This window comes from Lissotriton helveticus, chromosome 1_1 (genome assembly GCF_964261635.1).
Source record: "Lissotriton helveticus chromosome 1_1, aLisHel1.1, whole genome shotgun sequence".
NCBI lineage: Eukaryota > Metazoa > Chordata > Amphibia > Caudata > Salamandridae > Lissotriton > Lissotriton helveticus.
This window is the reverse complement of record NC_136057.1, coordinates 1,518,891,258-1,518,908,886: the sequence shown is the minus strand read 5'-3', so window position 1 is coordinate 1,518,908,886 and position 17,629 is coordinate 1,518,891,258. Positions and strand designations below refer to the sequence as shown.

Here is a 17,629-nt window from a genome sequence, read left to right as displayed (position 1 = left end):
TGAACATGGGGCATAGCCCAGTAGTCGGGGACCCATAAATATACAAGCCATATTCAGCCACAGGCAAACAAAAGGGACACTGCCATCACAAAGGTGTTGCTTGTCCCAGTACTTGGCTGGTTTTGGTAGTTTTGATGCTGGAAGGGTTGCTTATGTCGTTGTTGGTGGTTCCTCTGGTAGTTGGGATGAGTCCCAATTACTCATAGGTCTTGCTACAAGACCACGCTGTCCAAGCATAAAGCAATGATGTATGCAGAGCAACTTGCCTTGAGAAAGCTCATCACTAAAAATATCAAGAGGACTGAATAAATATAATTTTGAAATTGTTGAGGTGAGCCAACCGACATAAAACTGAACCATCAATTAAAGAGAGTGTGTTACCTAATCATCTGAAAATACACTTTAGATATTCTCTGAATATGGGAGATCATCCTTATCATACCATTGAAGGTATTTTACTTGTTTTGGTGATTTGAATTGTCCTTAGAAGGTCTAAAAAGTATATAAAGCCTGAAGGATGCTGACATGATAGGACATTAGACGGTCAATGGCATTTTGGAATAGGTTGTCATTGTCCTACCTGTGCTCCTTTATTTCTTCATGGAACTTCATTTCTTCCTTCCTAATTCTTCCTTACCAGATTTTAAATCTTTCCTGACTGATTTGGGCTCAACATAGGCGGCAGCCCTCTGTTGAAAAGACAACACGCTTGATAGACACTGGAGAAATGTGGGTAGCCAATTTATCAATATACTACCTGGATACACAAATGCTGTGGATGGTGAGATGCTTAGAAGTAGAAATAAATACTGAATGTGTGGACCATATAAATATAATGGAAGACACTGATTTATTTCACACACTGCATAATGCTTGATGAGGGAGATTTACTTACCTGCTTCCATTATGCACCGTATGTTTTTGTTGGGGTGAATATAAACATGTAAAATTAGTTCTGTTGTCCTTTATTCTCCAGATCATCCCCTATGGGTGCTACCTGAGTTAGCATTAGTGGCCAAATGACACTATATCCCAGGTTCAATGCAGAATAATAATACAGTCTTTGGTGACATCTACGATGATGGAAGACTTGTCCTATTTCCAACCTTATTGGATAATCATGGTCTTAGTGTTGGATAATTCATCAGATATAATACTATGACAGTAGCAATCAACATTATACGGCATGTTGATGCAAGCACATCCCTGAAATCAGCAGTACTTTTTACCCATGGGGTACAGTGCCAGGCAGGGACTTCCATGCATAGAACACTAGCACCTACATTTTACCTCTCTACACCTGCTCTGAATGCGATTTGGAAGCAACAACTAGAAGACGAAAAGCAGGCTAAAGAATGGGTGTGGATCTCAGAGCACACCAAAGCAGTTAACAGAACTCAACCATATGAATCTGAACCCAGCATGCATGTCTAAGATACACCATGGAGGGACATCAGCATGCCGTAGATGAACTGCTGCAGATTTTTTCACGTTGTCTAACATTGTCCACAGAAACAACAATACTGGTCAACACTGATTTACTTTATATGAGAAATTACAAGGCGGAATTTCGATATGAATATGGCAACAATTCTTTCTGGTAGATATATTAGAGTAAAAAAAAGCCATGACTAAAAAAACACACAAATCCGTGTGCCAGAAAATCAAAAGGCCTATACAAAATGTAGCTGTTTGAAGCTTGAACTGCATTGTCTGTGAGTTTTAGTTCAGAAATGCTTGCCAAGCAAGGTCTATGCGAATTGTCTCAAAATGGCAGTCTGAAGCTAAAGATAAAAATCACCCACCACCCCCACCCCCCCCACCCAGACAAACAGATATTTTACCCTACTCTAAGCACTCAGACAAAATGCTCATTCTTAGTACTACATCGGGGGGGGACGAGTTCCATCGGCTACGCCAGAGGCTTTTTTGGCTGAGTTTCCGCCGGTCTCCTCAGATGCTTCTCTTGCACTTCTGGCCACTCTCAAGTCTGGGTCGCCACTCGATCCCTGCCCGGCCAAATTTTTGGCCAGGATGGCGCCGCTGATGAACCCCTTGGTGAATCCTCTCCTGAATTCATCTTTGAGAGAGGGGCGGCTCCCTTTGTCCTGGAAAAGGGCGATGGTGATCCCCCTCCTCAAAAAGCCGGGATTGGATCCCGGGGTTCTGGCCAATTACCGGCCAATCTCTCTTCTTCCGGCCCTTGCTAAGCTCACGGAGAAGCACGTGCATGGCGTGCTCTCGGGTTTCCTCGAATCAAATGATCTCCTGCATCCCTCGCAATCCGGCTTTCGGTCTAACCTGAGCACGGAGACGGCACTTCTTGAGGTGTCAGAGGTCATCCGCGAGACTCTGGACGCAGGGGGGAAGGCTGTGTTAGTCATGTTGGACTTGTCGGCGGCCTTCGACACCGTCCCCCACGAAGCTCTACTCACCAGACTTTATGACATCGGTCTGAGGGGGACGGTGTTCAAATGGTTTACATCGTTTTTGGAGGACCGTCGACAAACGGTCTGGGCTTCTTCGAGCTCCGCTGAGATGCTGCCACTGGGAGTCGGAGTTCCACAGGGTTCTGTGTTGAGCCCGACACTTTTTAACATCTTTATGACCCCTCTGGCGGCACTCGTGGAGGCTTCGGGGGCCCAGATCGTGTCCTATGCGGATGACACTCAGCTTCTCTTCACCTGCAGGAAAGACCAGTCATTTGACGGGGAGAGCATTCAGGGATGTCTGAAGAGGGTCTTTGACTGGTTCCAGCAGAATGGTCTCAAGGCCAACTCTAGTAAATCTGAGGTTCTGCTATTTGGCTGTGCTTCGGAACCGGAGTGGCGTGACTGGTGGCCAGGTGATATGTGCCCCCCCGCCCAGCCATCTTTGGTTGCCAAAAAGTTGGGAGTCAAGGTCGATAATGGCCTTACGTTCAGATCACACATTCTTGGTCTGACGGGCACCTATTTTGGCATCCTTAAGATGCTCCGGAAGTTCCTACCCTTGCTTACAGAGGAGCATAGGAAGATCATTGTCCAAGCTCTTATAGGATCTAGACTGGACTATGCTAATGCTCTCTACTTAGGGCTTCCGGAGTATCTGATCCAAAGGCTGCAAGTGGCGCAGAACTCTGCGGCTCGCGCCATATTCGGCCTGCACAGGCGGGCAAGAACATCTGGGGTGCTACAGTCACTTCACTGGCTCCCTATCCGTAAGCGGATAATGTTTAAAACGTTGACGCTGGTGCATAAGGCACTTTCTGGCTCCGGAGCTAAGTATCTGCAGCGCAGACTGGCCTTTTACCGTCCGGCCCGCTCTCTGCGGTCAGAATCTTTGTTCATGGCCGTGGTGCCCCGCGTGAGGAAGGCTCGCATCGGGGGTCGTTCCTTTAGCCTTAAGGCTCCCCAGTTGTGGAACTCGTTGCCCCTGGCTTTACGCAGCATTCCTAGTTTGCTCCTGTTTAGGAAAAATCTGAAGACCTGGCTTTTTAATCTTTAGGTTGTTTTCTTTTGTACTCCACTTTTCTTTTTTCTGTCTACTGTTATGTTTTTTAATTGCTGAGCCGCCCTCTGAAAGCGCCGGGACACTCTTGTTGAGTAGCCGTGCGCTATATAAATAAAAGTTTAACATAACATAACATAACATAACATAACAATAATTAGTATCTGGTGTGGAACTGAGATATTGAATGGATGGCCAATGTACACTGCGGATGGTAGAGGCTACCTTCATGACTGGATCAACAGAGGGATTCTCACCCCATGCAGTCTTTAAAAGCACTTTGGAGGAAGTAGCTTACCGTTTTCCTCTGAGGAACATACATGATATGCTGGGTACTCTGCCAGATCCTAATTTATTGGACTAGTCATTAGGTTCCTCTTTCCAACGGCTGTTAAAATATGTGACTTTCTTGCTATTATGTCCAGCAAATGAGCTGAAAATTTATATTTAGCCTCATTAAAAAAAGTCTTTGTAATGACGCCTTTATGCAAATTTTACGTTCAGAAAATAAAAATATCCATCCATAAGTTAGCAATAAAGAGAACCTTTTCATAAATTGTATAAAATCAGACTTTAAGCCTCACAAGTGCTCTTATTTGTATGACGTACATTCTTTTTGCCCTGGTAGCTTTGATTACTTCTCACCAAACACTCAGCTTGATTTTGTACTCCTTTAAATGTATTTGAATGATGTGTTTGCCATGTTACTATCAAGGTAAAACATACAATGTAGGAGGCTTTAGCCTGATACCTTTACCTAATTACTGATTTTTTTTCAATATGCAATAAGTTACCCCCAAGATTTTAATCATATAAATATTTTGACTGTATGGATTTTTTAAGATACCCTTCCAGATAAATCAAGCTCTGAGTGCATTGCACTGTGTTGGTAATGAAGGCACGTGTTGCCAGTCTTGTTACTCCGAAGTAAGGGACAGAAGGTGATGTAGTTGTGGGGGAAAGAGTATATTGTGGAGTGGTGTGGCTCACTGGTTAGAGGCGGCAGACCCGGAAGCAGAAGTTGGCCCGGGACCAGGGTTTGATTCCTGACGCGGCAGGGTCGTGGACCAGGGTCAGTGGACTCGATAATTCTCGCCTCGGTGCCTACTCTAACCAGGGGTCCCACTCGGCAACTCTGGGCATTAGCTAGCCTTAATCTCCACAACGGCCCCATCAACGCTGGGGATGCCTGGCTCCACCTTGGGGATTCCCAGCAGGGACCATCCCACAGGGAAAGCCAGGACGGGTTCCCCAGCGGTATACAGCGCCAGGACGCCGGCTGGCAACAGTGCGCTTTACAAGTATACACATTACATTACATTATATGTCATTTTTAAGTTCTCCTTTCTCTCAGACTGGGCCAGCTTTAGGGTGGTGCGACCAGAACAGTGGAAGCTGACTCTGAACTCGGAAAGGGGCGTCTGTGATTAGAAATAACCTATGGGTTTAAATGTTCCTTGTGTGTCCAGCACTTTTCAGCCAGTCATAAAATCATCAGGAAACTCTGGTTATTAATGTACGTGTTGGAGAACATTGGAGTTTTGTCAAGTGGCAATTTTGACACATCATAAAGTAGCGCAGAAGGTTAAAATACCTGCTGCAAAGAACATGTACCATGATGATCAGACTATGTTATGTGGATAGCTCAGCGGGTTGTTGCTTTTGTTACAGAGATTATTTTGTTACTTGCAATTCATAAATTACAATCCTAATGTATCTCAGTTAAATTAACCATTATCAGAGAGCTGCATTCAAATTGCAAGGTATTGGTTAGAACATTGCTTTTCTCCAGTTTTTCATTATCCTAATGTTGCTAAAAAGAATGTTGTTTGGGTAGAAATACATTTTTATTAGTGAAGCCAATCTCAGTCACTTTGGTACTTTTTAAATCATGATTTTGTACTTCTCCAGAACCAACATTCTTAGAATATACTGCCTACCAGCATAGATGACATGTGATTCTTACTCTTTGTAATCCTTTTACATTTCCAATTGGCTGATTTACACAGTAATGATTCTTTGTCTCTGTATAATGTGTGTGTGATGTAAAGTGCTCTGACACCGTACACTGGTATGAAAAGCACTATAAAGCAAATTAAATTCATGTGAGAGAGGGTCTATAGAGAAATGAGAGACACAGTTAGAGAGTGTTAGTGATGGAATCTGTGGAAAAGGCGGTAATTATGGGAGGGCGCCAAAAAAGTTTGTTGCACCAGACGACTGCTCTCAGGGATTACTGACTTGATTTACCAGGACTATCTAGAGGACAGTAAAACAATCTTGATCAATCCAGATCATAGTCTTTCTACATCATTGAGCTACACAATTTCACTGCAGCAACTTAAAGCAGGTGGTACGAACTGCAGTTTTAGCCAAAGATCCCAGCACTGGAGAAGGAGAGCCTCTCAACCCCAGAGAGGCTTCCTTCCCACAGGGTAAGAAAAAGGTATTTACTTTACTTTTTTATGTTTCTTTAGTTTTTATTTATTGAAAAACATACATCATAAAGACGGGCATTCCCACCTGTAATAAAACAATAACCAACCCCCCCTTTCACCCTCGTCCCCACCGAAATGACCATATTAATGTCTCAACAGTTCACCACCAACCCACAGATCTACTCAGTCATACAGATATTCCTTGGGGGGGGGTCTAGAAGTCCCAGCACTCGTAGTATGATTGGAAATGTCATGTTTCTATTATCTTTGTTCAGATACCTAAGGACTGGGTCCCATAGCTTCACAAACATAAACTTTAAATGTAAATTACTGCTGAATTTTACTGGTTTTGTATGAGTGAAATCTGAGCCTAACTATATCGTCCCTGTAACCTTTGTTTTTTTCAGTGAGTTTCTAAGGTTTTTTATATTCTATTTTCTAACTATAACATCCCTGTAACCTTTGGTTGGTTTTTAAGTGTATATATATATATACATATATATATACATATATCCAACAAACAGGTTACCCCAATGAGGATGCCCTCGCGGAAGGCTGACTTCTATTCAGGAGGGCAGCAGCAGAGTTAGGTTCCAGCTTTTCGTCAATCTGAATCGCTCAAGGCTCTACGCGTTTCGGGCTCCCGCCCATGTTCACGAGCCACAACACTACAGGACACATGACCTCCATTATTCAGAGCTCCTGCTTTTATTGTTCAAACTCCCGCCTTGGTGGGCGTGTCTGATCGCCTTCATTAGCACATGCATGAAGTGCATGATGGTCTAAGCAGTCTCTAAATAAAGCATAAACCCCAAGTGGGTGGTGTCATAGTCCCGAAATCAAAATTAATAAAACCACCGTGGGCTGGCAAAAAGTTAAAACACCATCTCTGTTATGCATTTACTCGGCATCTCAAGATAGAACCCACCGCTCCTTATCGGTACCACAATCTCCAGGCACCAGGATCCGCTGTTTCGCAGCGGTTCATCCTCGCGGCCGGGAAAAGCTGCTACAAATCCAACAAACAGGTTACCCCAATGAGGATGCCCTCGCGGAATGCTGACTGCTATTCAGGAGGGCAGCAGCAGTGTTAGGTTCCAGCTTTTCGTCAATCTGAATCGCTCAAGGCTCTACGCGTTTCGGGCTCCCGCCCTTGTTCACGAGCCACAACACTACAGGACACATGACCTCCGGTTGTGCCCACTTGGGAATAATGCACATGATTCTGGCACACAACTTGATGATAGACTGCAAATACCAGAAGCCCGTGGGGCAGGAAACCACGCCCAACAGGATTGGACCTTTAATTAATGCAAGTATTTTTTCATCGAGCTGTGATTGCTGTAAGTTGCTTTGTGGCTCGTGACCAAGGGAGCAATCCTGAAACGCGTTGAGCCTTTTGAATTAATAAAGAGGGGAAACAACAAACTGCTTCATCATTTACCGAGGCGAGGGTTTCCATGCGGTCAACCTCACAGGGGCAAAGTCTTTTGTTGGATTTGAGCAGCTAGGCTACGCCGAGAGGTTTGACCCGCCGCCTGGAGCAGACCTGCAATGCTGGGGGAATCTGGCATTGGGTTACAGGAATGGAAATTGCACGAAATTGTGAGTTTTAAAAAACAGAGTTGGAACTCCGCTTGTGCCCACTTGGGAATAATGCACATGATTCTGGCTCACAACTTGATGATAAACTGCAAATACCAGAAGCCCGTGGGGCAGGAAACCACGCCCAACAGGGTTGGACCTTTCATTATTGCAAGTATTTTTTCATCGAGCTGTGATTGCTGTAAGTTGCTTTGTGGCTCGTGACCAAGGGAGCAATCCTGAAATGCGTTGAGCCTTTTGAATTAATAAAGAGGGGAAACAACAAACTGCTTCATCATTTACCGAGGCGAGGGTTTCCATGCGGTCAACCTCACAGGGGCAAACTCTTTTGTTGGATTTGAGCGGCTAGCCTACGCCACGAGGTTTGACCCGCTGCCTGGAGCGGACCTGCAATGCTGGGGGAATCTGGCATTGGGTTACAGGAATGGAAACTGCACGAAATGGTGTGTTTTAAAAGACAGAGTTGGAACTCCGGTTGTGCCCACTTGGGAATAATGCACATGATTCTGGCACACAACTTGATGATAGACTGCAAATACCAGAAGCCTGTGGGTCAGGAAACCACGCCCAACAGGGTTGGACCTTTAATAATGCAAGTATTTTTTCATCGAGCTGTGATTGCTGTAAGTTGCTTTGTGGCTCGTGACCAAGGGAGCAATCCTGAAACGCGTTGAGCCTTTTGAATTAATAAAGAGGGGAAACAACAAACTGCTTCATCATTTACCGAGGCGAGGGTTTCCATGCGGTCAACCTCACAGGGGCAAACTCTTTTGTTGGATATATATACATATATATATATATATATCAAAGCTCCTGACAACACGGAGTTCCAAGCTTAAACTCCTTTATTAGATATGGGGAACGCCGGCCAGCCGATTTCTTTCACAGACAATTCACCTCTGCCTGACGCGTTTCGAATTTCTTCCTCAGAGGCTGACGGTAAAAGGATTGAAACACAGCCTGGTCCCCGCCTCTTAAGTACATGTGATTGCGCGCTCTCAGATGGGCTGTTCCTGATGATGCTGCGCAAGTACTTATGGGAGTTGGAGTCCAGTTGGGAAATGCGTTCCCTTTGAAGTGCTTCTAATGTTCTGCTGACACATTTCAAACCCGCAGATGGGTCACAGCGGGCAGGTTTCCCCTAGATCCTGTGTTGCTGCTCCACATGTGAGAGATGGTAGATACAATCCCCCGTGGCCCCCTTTCTTTCCTGGAGTGGTGCTCTCTCGGTGACTGGACTGCCACCCAAAAATCAAAGCTCCTGCTTGTGTCCCAAAATTGAGAGGCATGCGAAAAGACAACACGGAGTTCCAAGCTTAAACTCCTTTATTAGGTATGGGGAACGCCGGCCAGCCGATTTCTTTCACAGCCAATTCACCGCTGCCTGACGCGTTTCAAATTTCTTCCTCAGAGGCTGTCGGTAAAAGTATTGAAACACAGTCTGGTCCCCACCTCTTAAGTACATGTGATTGCGCACCCTCAGATGGGCTGTTTCTGATGATGCTGCGCAAGTACTTATGGGAGTTGGAGTCCAGTTGGGAAATGCGTTCCCTTTGAAGTGCTTCTAATGTTCTGCTGACACATTTCAAACCCGCAGATGGGTCACAGAGGGCAGGTTTCCCCTAGATCCTGTGTTGCTGCTCCACATGTGAGAGATGGTAGATACAATGCACCGTGGCCCCCTTTCTTTCCTTGGGTGGTGCTCTCTCGGTGGCTGGACTGCCACCCAAAACTCAAAGCTCCTGCTTGTGTCCCAAAATTGAGAGGCACACGAAAAGACAACACGGAGTTCCAAGCTTAAATTCCTTTATTACTTATAGGGAATGCCGGCCAGCCGAATTCTTTCACAGCCAATGCACCACTGCCTGACGTGTTTCGAATTTCTTCCTCAGAGTCTGTCGGTAAAAGGATTGAAACACAGTCTGGTCCCCGCCTCTTAAGTACATGTGATTGCGCGCCCTCAGATGGGCTTTTCCTGATGATGCTGCGCAAGTACCTATGGGAGTTGGAGTCCAGTTGGGAAATGCGTTCCCTTTGAAGTTTATTATTTTATTTTATTTTTTAAACTTGTAAGGCGCAAACAGCTACCCAAAAAGGGTTTCCCGGAGCCGAGACACAGCACAGAAGAGTGGTAAGGGTTTGCGGGGTCGTTCTTGTTTATTGTTCGAACAGCCAGGTTTTAATGTTTTTCCTGAACCTAGAGTAACTGACCTCCTTGCGAATGTGGGGCGGGAGTGCTTCTAATGTTCTGCTGACACATTTCAAACCCGCAGATTGGTCTCAGCGGGCAGCTTGGAACTCTGTGTTGTCTTTTCGCGTGCCTCTCAACAGATTCCAAGACTGATTTTATCGTACAGTAAAGAGTCCCATAAAATACGCCAAAGTGTGCAAAAATATTGGTCCATTCTAAAACAAGATCCAGATATGGTCCAAACCCTCAAATAACATTTAGGAAAGCGCCATCAATTAAAGACACACTAATCCAGAGCCATTTCAGCCAAAAAACAAAAACTCAGCCTGGTTGGAAAAACAACAGAGTGGATTCATAAAATGTAACGTTTGTAAAGCGTACAAAATTGGCGTGAACAAGAGGAACATAAGAGATCCAGAAGGGAGACTAATCCAAATTAACAAAAAATTCACGTTTAACAAAATTTGTGGTATACGCTATTCAATGTAACTGCGGAATGCTCTATATAGGTAGTACCATCTGCATGCTAAAAAAGCGGATATTAGAACATATCAGAGCGGTCAAAAATCAAGATCTATCATATGCCACAGCAAAACATCTTCTAACATGTCAAAATGGAGACTGGCGGAAAATGAATTACTTTGCGATAGACACAGTGTAACAACATGAAAGAATGGGAGACCAAAGAAAGAAACTCCGACAGCTGGAATCAAAATACATAATACGACTACGGACAAAATGCCCAAAAGGCATGAATTTCGATAGAGAAATTTATGTGCACTTAGAATAAAATCTAGTCATCGGGCTCCAACGAAAAACAACTTCAAGGAGGGACAAAAACCAATGCTCAAAATTGAAATAGACAAAGATTGGTGAGGCAGGGTACTATACCGTAATTGCCCCGGATCTATACAGGTATATATACAGGTACAATTCAAGTTTGGTCAGAAGGTCTCAGCCAGGGATTCCTATGATTTCTGCGGGAATCCTGGTGGATCTGAACCTAGGGATGCGTCGACGTTTCGACCCTGGTGTGCCCCTGTAGGTGGTCACGACGGGTCTTTCTCAAGACAGAAGGGGGAGGACAGTTTATAGATCAAAGCAGGGATTCCTTTCGTTGATCCTGTAAGGCTCAGTGGCCCGTCGCATCTAACAGTGAAACGGCTCTCACTCGCTCTCAGCGGCTGTGTCCAAGTGCAGCTTGAAACGTCGACGCATCCCTAGGTTCAGATCCACCTGTATAGATTTATCTCCCTACACTGTATATATTATCACTTACACTGAGCACTTTTGTCACAAAAAGTCACAATTTTGTATGACGGTCTTGCTATGTATTCAAAACTGATCCATGAATGAAGTAATTCGGATTTGCATAGAAGCAACCATGTAATAATAGTTACAATACAATACCTTGACCTTATGACTTTGTTTGTTTGTGTTTTGAGCATTGATTTCTCATTTAACGCTAAACATTGTATCAGAGAGCTGATTTATTTTTATGTGCATCTATGAGCATAGACCAAATAATCTGCCTTACCCAACAGAACCAATTTTTGTTGAACTATAGATATATATATATATATATATATATTACCTACTGGCGGTCGCCAGTAGGTATATATAGTTAGGATTTTTTCCCTATGGGATTTTTGAAAATTCTATGTCTAATAACTTTGGTGTTTGTGGACGGAATTGGCTGAAATTTTCTGGAAAATGGAACATTTTGTTTCTGAGCAGCCCTTGAAAATTTGGGGGGGGTTCGTCAAGGGGGGGCCGAGAAAAAAGGGGGGTCCCAAAACGTGTTTTTAACATTGAGTTTTCCATAGGGCGGTTGGCCTCACTTTTAGCCCGAACGGCTGAATGGATTTGCACGAAACTTGGCAAAATTGTAGGGACTGGTAGCCCGATGTGCCTTTTGTAGGTCTCAATATATGTGCTCCAGTGGATTTTGAGAAATTAACGTTTAAAAAAAGATATATATCTGTAAGCGCGCTCCGGTCCGCGCCCCGGTTCGCGGACCGGGGCGCGTAACGGAACTTCGCGTAGCGAAGCTGATTGGCTCTCCGGTGTCTGTCAACATTCTAAACAGTCCGTAGCGGCCGCCATCTTGTCTCTCAGAGGAGGCCAAAACAAAGGGGGAAATGACCATAAGGGGGCATAGTAGATCCTCCCTGACCCCCTAGGTTTAATGTGGAGGCTTTAAAAGGGCCCCGCGGGGCAAAAAAAATAAAAAAAAAATTGTTTTTTTTGCGTGGGTAGCGCCCGGTACGCGAACCGGGAAGCGTTCTGGGCAGCGTACTACAATGAAAAAAGAATGAGAGACTTTTCAAATGCAGTATGTTAATTGATTGTTGGTTTTGTTGATTATTTTTTATTTTCTTTATTTTTTAAGCATTTTTTTTATTGTGATTGTGTTTCATAATTTATTAAACTTTCTAACATTTCATTGTCAGAAATTTCATAATTATCATGGAATATACATTGTAGTCTCTGAGGGTGTAAAATGTCCTCATTTGCAAGGAGGTTATCTACTGCTTGTACACATTGCAGTAGTTCATTGTCCCAAGTTTCATCGAAAAATTCAATGTCAATTTGATCAATTGTATCAATCAATTCTTGGCTGCTCTCTTGCAGGTCCATTTCAAAAGAAACTTGGTTTTCGCCTTCCATTTTGCCTGAAATTTGGATTAAAAAAATATATATTAGTAGAGATAGGGCAATGTTGGGAATAATTTTAGATAGGCATTTTTTATCAGTGAATTTATCTTTGGGCAGTGTATAGTATCAGAGTGGAAGTAGGAATTTAAAAAAGTGTATGTGATTTAACGTAAGTAAATTCATAATTATACAAGAGAAGCCTAACTCCATCCATAACTATAACAGAGAAGTCTCTCTAAATCTATAACTACTACAGAGGGATAGTATATATCTATCAGAAAAAGTTTACCATATTAACTTATAGTGCACAATATACTTCAGTTTTAAAAATAAAAACTTACCTTTAGAAAGAAGTTGAAGGAATTAGTGAAAATACTATTGAAATGTACAGCAAGAAGTAGTAGTCAAAATGGCTGTGTTTTCTTCTCTTCCTTTATATATATTCAGGTATATAACCAATGAAATGTCAGGTAAAAAAAGTAGAAAATGAAAGTAACATTTTCATTGGTTGTCAATTCCAACACTTCAGATGTGTTTTGTGAAGTAATTTACCTCAGGGTATTTAGAGAGGTCTACAGGCTAAATGACTAAATGGAATTCCAATCAAATTTGTGAAAATGGTAGGGATTGGTATGTAGTATGAGCTAATCTATATTTGGTGAAATTGTCTCCAGTGGCTTTTCTGTGAACTACTTTCCCACCTTTTTTGATGGTGCGCTTCCCAGGGAGCGACCCGGTACGCGAACCGGTGAGCGCCCCGGTACGCGAACCTTAAGCGTTACGGGAGTCCACCATTTTGTGTTTCGGTCGAATTAAGATACAAAATGGAGGGCAAATAATGTTCAGAATGGGTAGAAGGGGGCACGGTAGACTTATCTTGACACCCTAGGTTTTGTGAGGGTGACTGAGGAGGCTTATATGTGCGGAAAAAAACCATTTTTTAAAAAAATTTCGCGAGGTTAGCTCCCGGTTCGCGTACCGGGTAGCGCCCCGGGGAGCGTACTTTGTTGAAAATTAGTGAAAAATGTTAGAGTAAAATAATAATTGTGAGTGATTAGATGTAGGGTAGCTCTGAGAAGAGCTTTTGGGTTTATGGTACATTTAGGTACTTATAAGTAGGTACCAATGCACATTCTTAAATTCAGAGTGAAAACTCTGTTGCCCTCATCTGAGAAGTGAACTTCATCTCCTCTGTAGATATCTTGCATGTAGTAACGCAAGTTATTGTTGTACAGGGAGCCCATTCCATGGTCTCTCATGTAAGCTGAAACAGATTTGTTTACATGCTTCCTCGACTTCTCAATTTGTGGACAAAATTGGTTTGACCACCTCCATTTCTGTCTTTGGCATATATTTGAATATACCAAGGCAGTCTGAGGAAAAAGTGCCATCAATTGCTCAAAGGTGTCCTTTAAAAGCATTTCCAGACCTACCCCAGTCAAAGTGCCCAAGTCATTACCTCCACAGTGCACAATTAACAGGTCAGGTTTGGGCAAATGCATAAAGGTTTTCACCAATGGTATCAATTGGTGACATTTTAATCCTCTGTGGCCAAACCACTTAATTTCCACATCTTGTAAATTGAGGTTAGGTAATTTCCTGTTTTCAACGTACCTTTGAGCCCAGTGAATATAACTATGTCCAACAATCCAGACAGAAAACATGGTGAGAGAAGGTTCTCCCGCAGTCAGATGAAGTGTGGCAATGAAATGGCAGTTGAAAAAATGAGAGTTTAAAATGAAAAAAAATGTGGAGTTTCTGTGTTCATGAAGCAGTAACAGTGATTGGTGGATTTTGATTGCTGAAAACAGAAAGTTAGGGTGCACGGATGTGTTCTTTGAAAGATGTATTTTGAATGGTCAATAAAAAATCATTAAATGAAAGAATGCACTGGATATGCAGGTGCACTGAGAGTTCAGAGTTCAATTGCAACAAAGTTGTGTGAACTTGCAAACACCAGAAGTCTTCCAATGAGGTGGTTGCCATGCAGAAAAGGCATGAAATGGCAGAGGGGGGAAGGGTTTTCATTTGAAAAAAAGTGAGGGAAGAGTTTTGATTGGGTGACATGAGAGATATGTGTGAAGATTTACAGCATTTCTGTGCTTTTGATAGCTGCAGACTCTGGAGTGCATACCTTTTGCTCTGCTGAAGACAAATTGGTGTGTTTCTGAGACTGTTTTCAAACTCAAAGTATTTGCTAAGGTGAGAAAATATTTCTTTAATTTAGATATAGAATAGTGTGCTTTAAGGAGAAAATTATGAATTATGTGGCGCAAATTGCTTGTAAATATGATCCCACATGTGCATGGAAAATTTAGATTTTGAATGTTTGTGTTACATAGCCATGTTAAAAGTGATACAAACATGCTGCAAAGGCAATCAAAAAACGCTTTTATGTGTCTTAAGGACATTTTAAGTAATTTTCCCATGTGCAGTGTTTTGAAATTATGATTTGAAAATCGTTTTTGGGGAAAAGGAATTGTTTTTAAATTTATGACAAGGACATAATGGTGTATGCTTCTTTATACGGCAATTGACTGTCCCTGATGTTATTTTTCCCATTTTAATGTAAGACCTTTCTCTGTGGCGCAAGTTGCTTGTAAATATGCTCCGACCTGTGCATGGGAAATTTAGATTTTAAATGTTTGTGTTACATAGCCATGTTAAAAGTGACCCAACCATGCTGGAAAGGCAATAAAAAAACACTTTCATGTGTCTTAAGGACATTTTAAGTAATTTCCCTGTGGGCAGTGTTTTCAAATTATGAATTGAAAATCGTTTTTGAGGTAAAGGAATGTTGTTAAAATTTATGTGCGCCATATGCCCACAAATTTCGTTTTCAGGGGTGCAGCAGGGTGTTCTTGAGACACCCCTGCACCTTTGGAAAAATTCCTAATTTGCGATGAGCTAATTGCTAATCGCAAATTGCACCTTCATTCCTATGGGCCTCCTGCTCCATGGAAATGAATGGGTAATTTGCAATTAGCAATTTGCTCATCGCAAATTAGGAATGGTAAAGAATCGCTATTTATTCCTTAAAATTCGCTATTTTGGAAATGCAAAATAGTTATATGATACATATGGCGGTTAATGTCTAACAAGATAAGAAGCTTAGGGATACATTTATGATGACTGGCGCAATGAAGTGGACATCACTTACTTCATTGGTAGAGCTTTACATGTATTATGTCCTCTGTATTCTTCATCAAGCGTAACTTTAATCTGCAATCCTGAGTAGGCCTCACCTTAAACAAACCTCTGGATAGGCCACACCTTATCGTCATCCTGAATTATCGTCATCCTGAATTAATCATTTAAAATGCTAGGGACAGATTTATGATAGGTGTATGCCTCTTTTGTGCCACTTACAAAACACTGTCCACGGGGAAATGACTTAAAATGTCCTTAAGACACATGAATGTGTTTTTTTAAAGCGTTTGCAATTTTTTGGGGTGACTTTTAACATGGCTATGTGACTCAAACAGTCAAAATCTAAATTCACCATGCACAGGTGGGAGCATATTTACAAGGAATGTGCTCTATGGGGAAAGGTCTTTTAATGTAATATGGGAAAAATGACATCAGAGACACTGAAATGCCTTATAGAGAAGCATACACCATTATGTCCTTGTCATAAATTTTTAACCATTACTTTTCCCCAAAAACGATTTTCAAATCATAATTTGAAAACACTGCACATGTGGAAATTACTTAAAATGTCCTTAATTCAAAATTTGCTATTCCTTATTTTGCGATTGCACTGAAGGATTTGCAAATTTTGCGATTCCTTAAATGCAATGTATCAAACAAAAAATATGTAAAAAATGATATTAAGGATTTGGAAACTACCACCAACTTCTAGTTTGTGGTAATTTGCGAATTCTTTTCAAAAAGCATTTTTTTCCAAAAAACAAAAGGTGCCATATGACGCCTATACATGTCCTTAGGGCATGTATGTGTGCCATATGCCCCCAAATTTCTTTTTCAGGGGTGTAGCAGGGTGTTCTTGAGATACCCCTGCACGTTTGAAAAATTTCCTATTTTGTGATGAGCTAATTGCTAATCGCAAATTGCAACCTTCATTCCTATGAGCCTCCTAGCCCATGGAAATGAATGGGTAACTTGCAATTAGCAATTTGCTCATTGCAAATTAGGAATGGTAAAGAATTGCTATTTATTCCTTAAAATTTGCTATTTAGGAAATGCAAAATAGTTTGATGGTACATATGGTGGTTCATCTGTAACAAGATAAGAAGCTTAGGGATACATTTATGATGACTGGCGCAATAAAGTGGACATTACTTACTTCATTGGTAGGCCTTTACATGTATTATCTCCTCTGTATTCTTCATCAAGCGTAACTTTAATCTGCAATCCTGAGTAGGCCTCACCTTAAACAAACCTCTGGATAGGCCACACCTTATCGTCATCCTGGATTAATCATTTAAAATGCTAGGGACAGATTTATGATAGGTGTATGCCTCTTTTGTGCCACTGTGCGTCACTTTTATGATGCAGCGGCGGTGCTAATTTGCAATTAGCAATTTGCTCATTGCAAATTAGGAATGGTAAAGAATTGCTATTTATTCCTTAAAATTTGCTATTTAGGAAATGCAAAATAGTTTGATGGTACATATGGTGGTTCATCTGTAACAAGATAAGAAGCTTAGGGATACATTTATGATGACTGGCGCAATGAAGTGGACATCACTTACTTCATTGGTAGAGCTTTACATGTATTATGTCCTCTGTATTCTTCATCAAGCGTAACTTTAATCTGCAATCCTGAGTAGGCCTCACCTTAAACAAACCTCTGGATAGGCCACACCTTATCGTCATCCTGAATTAATCATTTAAAATGGTAGAGACAGATTTATGATAGGTGTATGCCTCTTTTGCGCCACTGTGCGTCACTTTTATGATGCAGCGGCGGTGCAAAAGATTTGCTATGAGGCGACAACATTACAAATTGATGCATTTAGGCAGATATGTCATGGTGTAAAAAAAACGTACCACATGAAACCGATGCAGCAGTGATGCAAAAGATGCACCATGTCGCAAGACAGGTCTCACTTGGGGCCATATGTATCAAGCTAATTAGCATTCGCAAAGATCAAAATTCTACTAATTTCTGCCTTTGCGAATGTTAATTAGACAAATGGTATGTATCAAACAAGTTTGATGCAAAATAAGGAGTAGCAAAATTTGCTATTCCTTATTTTGCAATTGCACTGAAGGATTTGCAAAT

General features: G+C 42.0%; 1 protein-coding gene across 2 annotated transcripts in view; it reads left to right on the top strand.

Annotated features, from left to right (window-relative positions):
• The window catches only part of LOC144828628 (5'-AMP-activated protein kinase subunit beta-2-like), a 588,442-nt gene that overhangs the window by 388,919 nt on the left and 181,894 nt on the right, over positions 1–17,629 (top strand). The gene's annotated exons all lie outside the window — the stretch shown is intronic.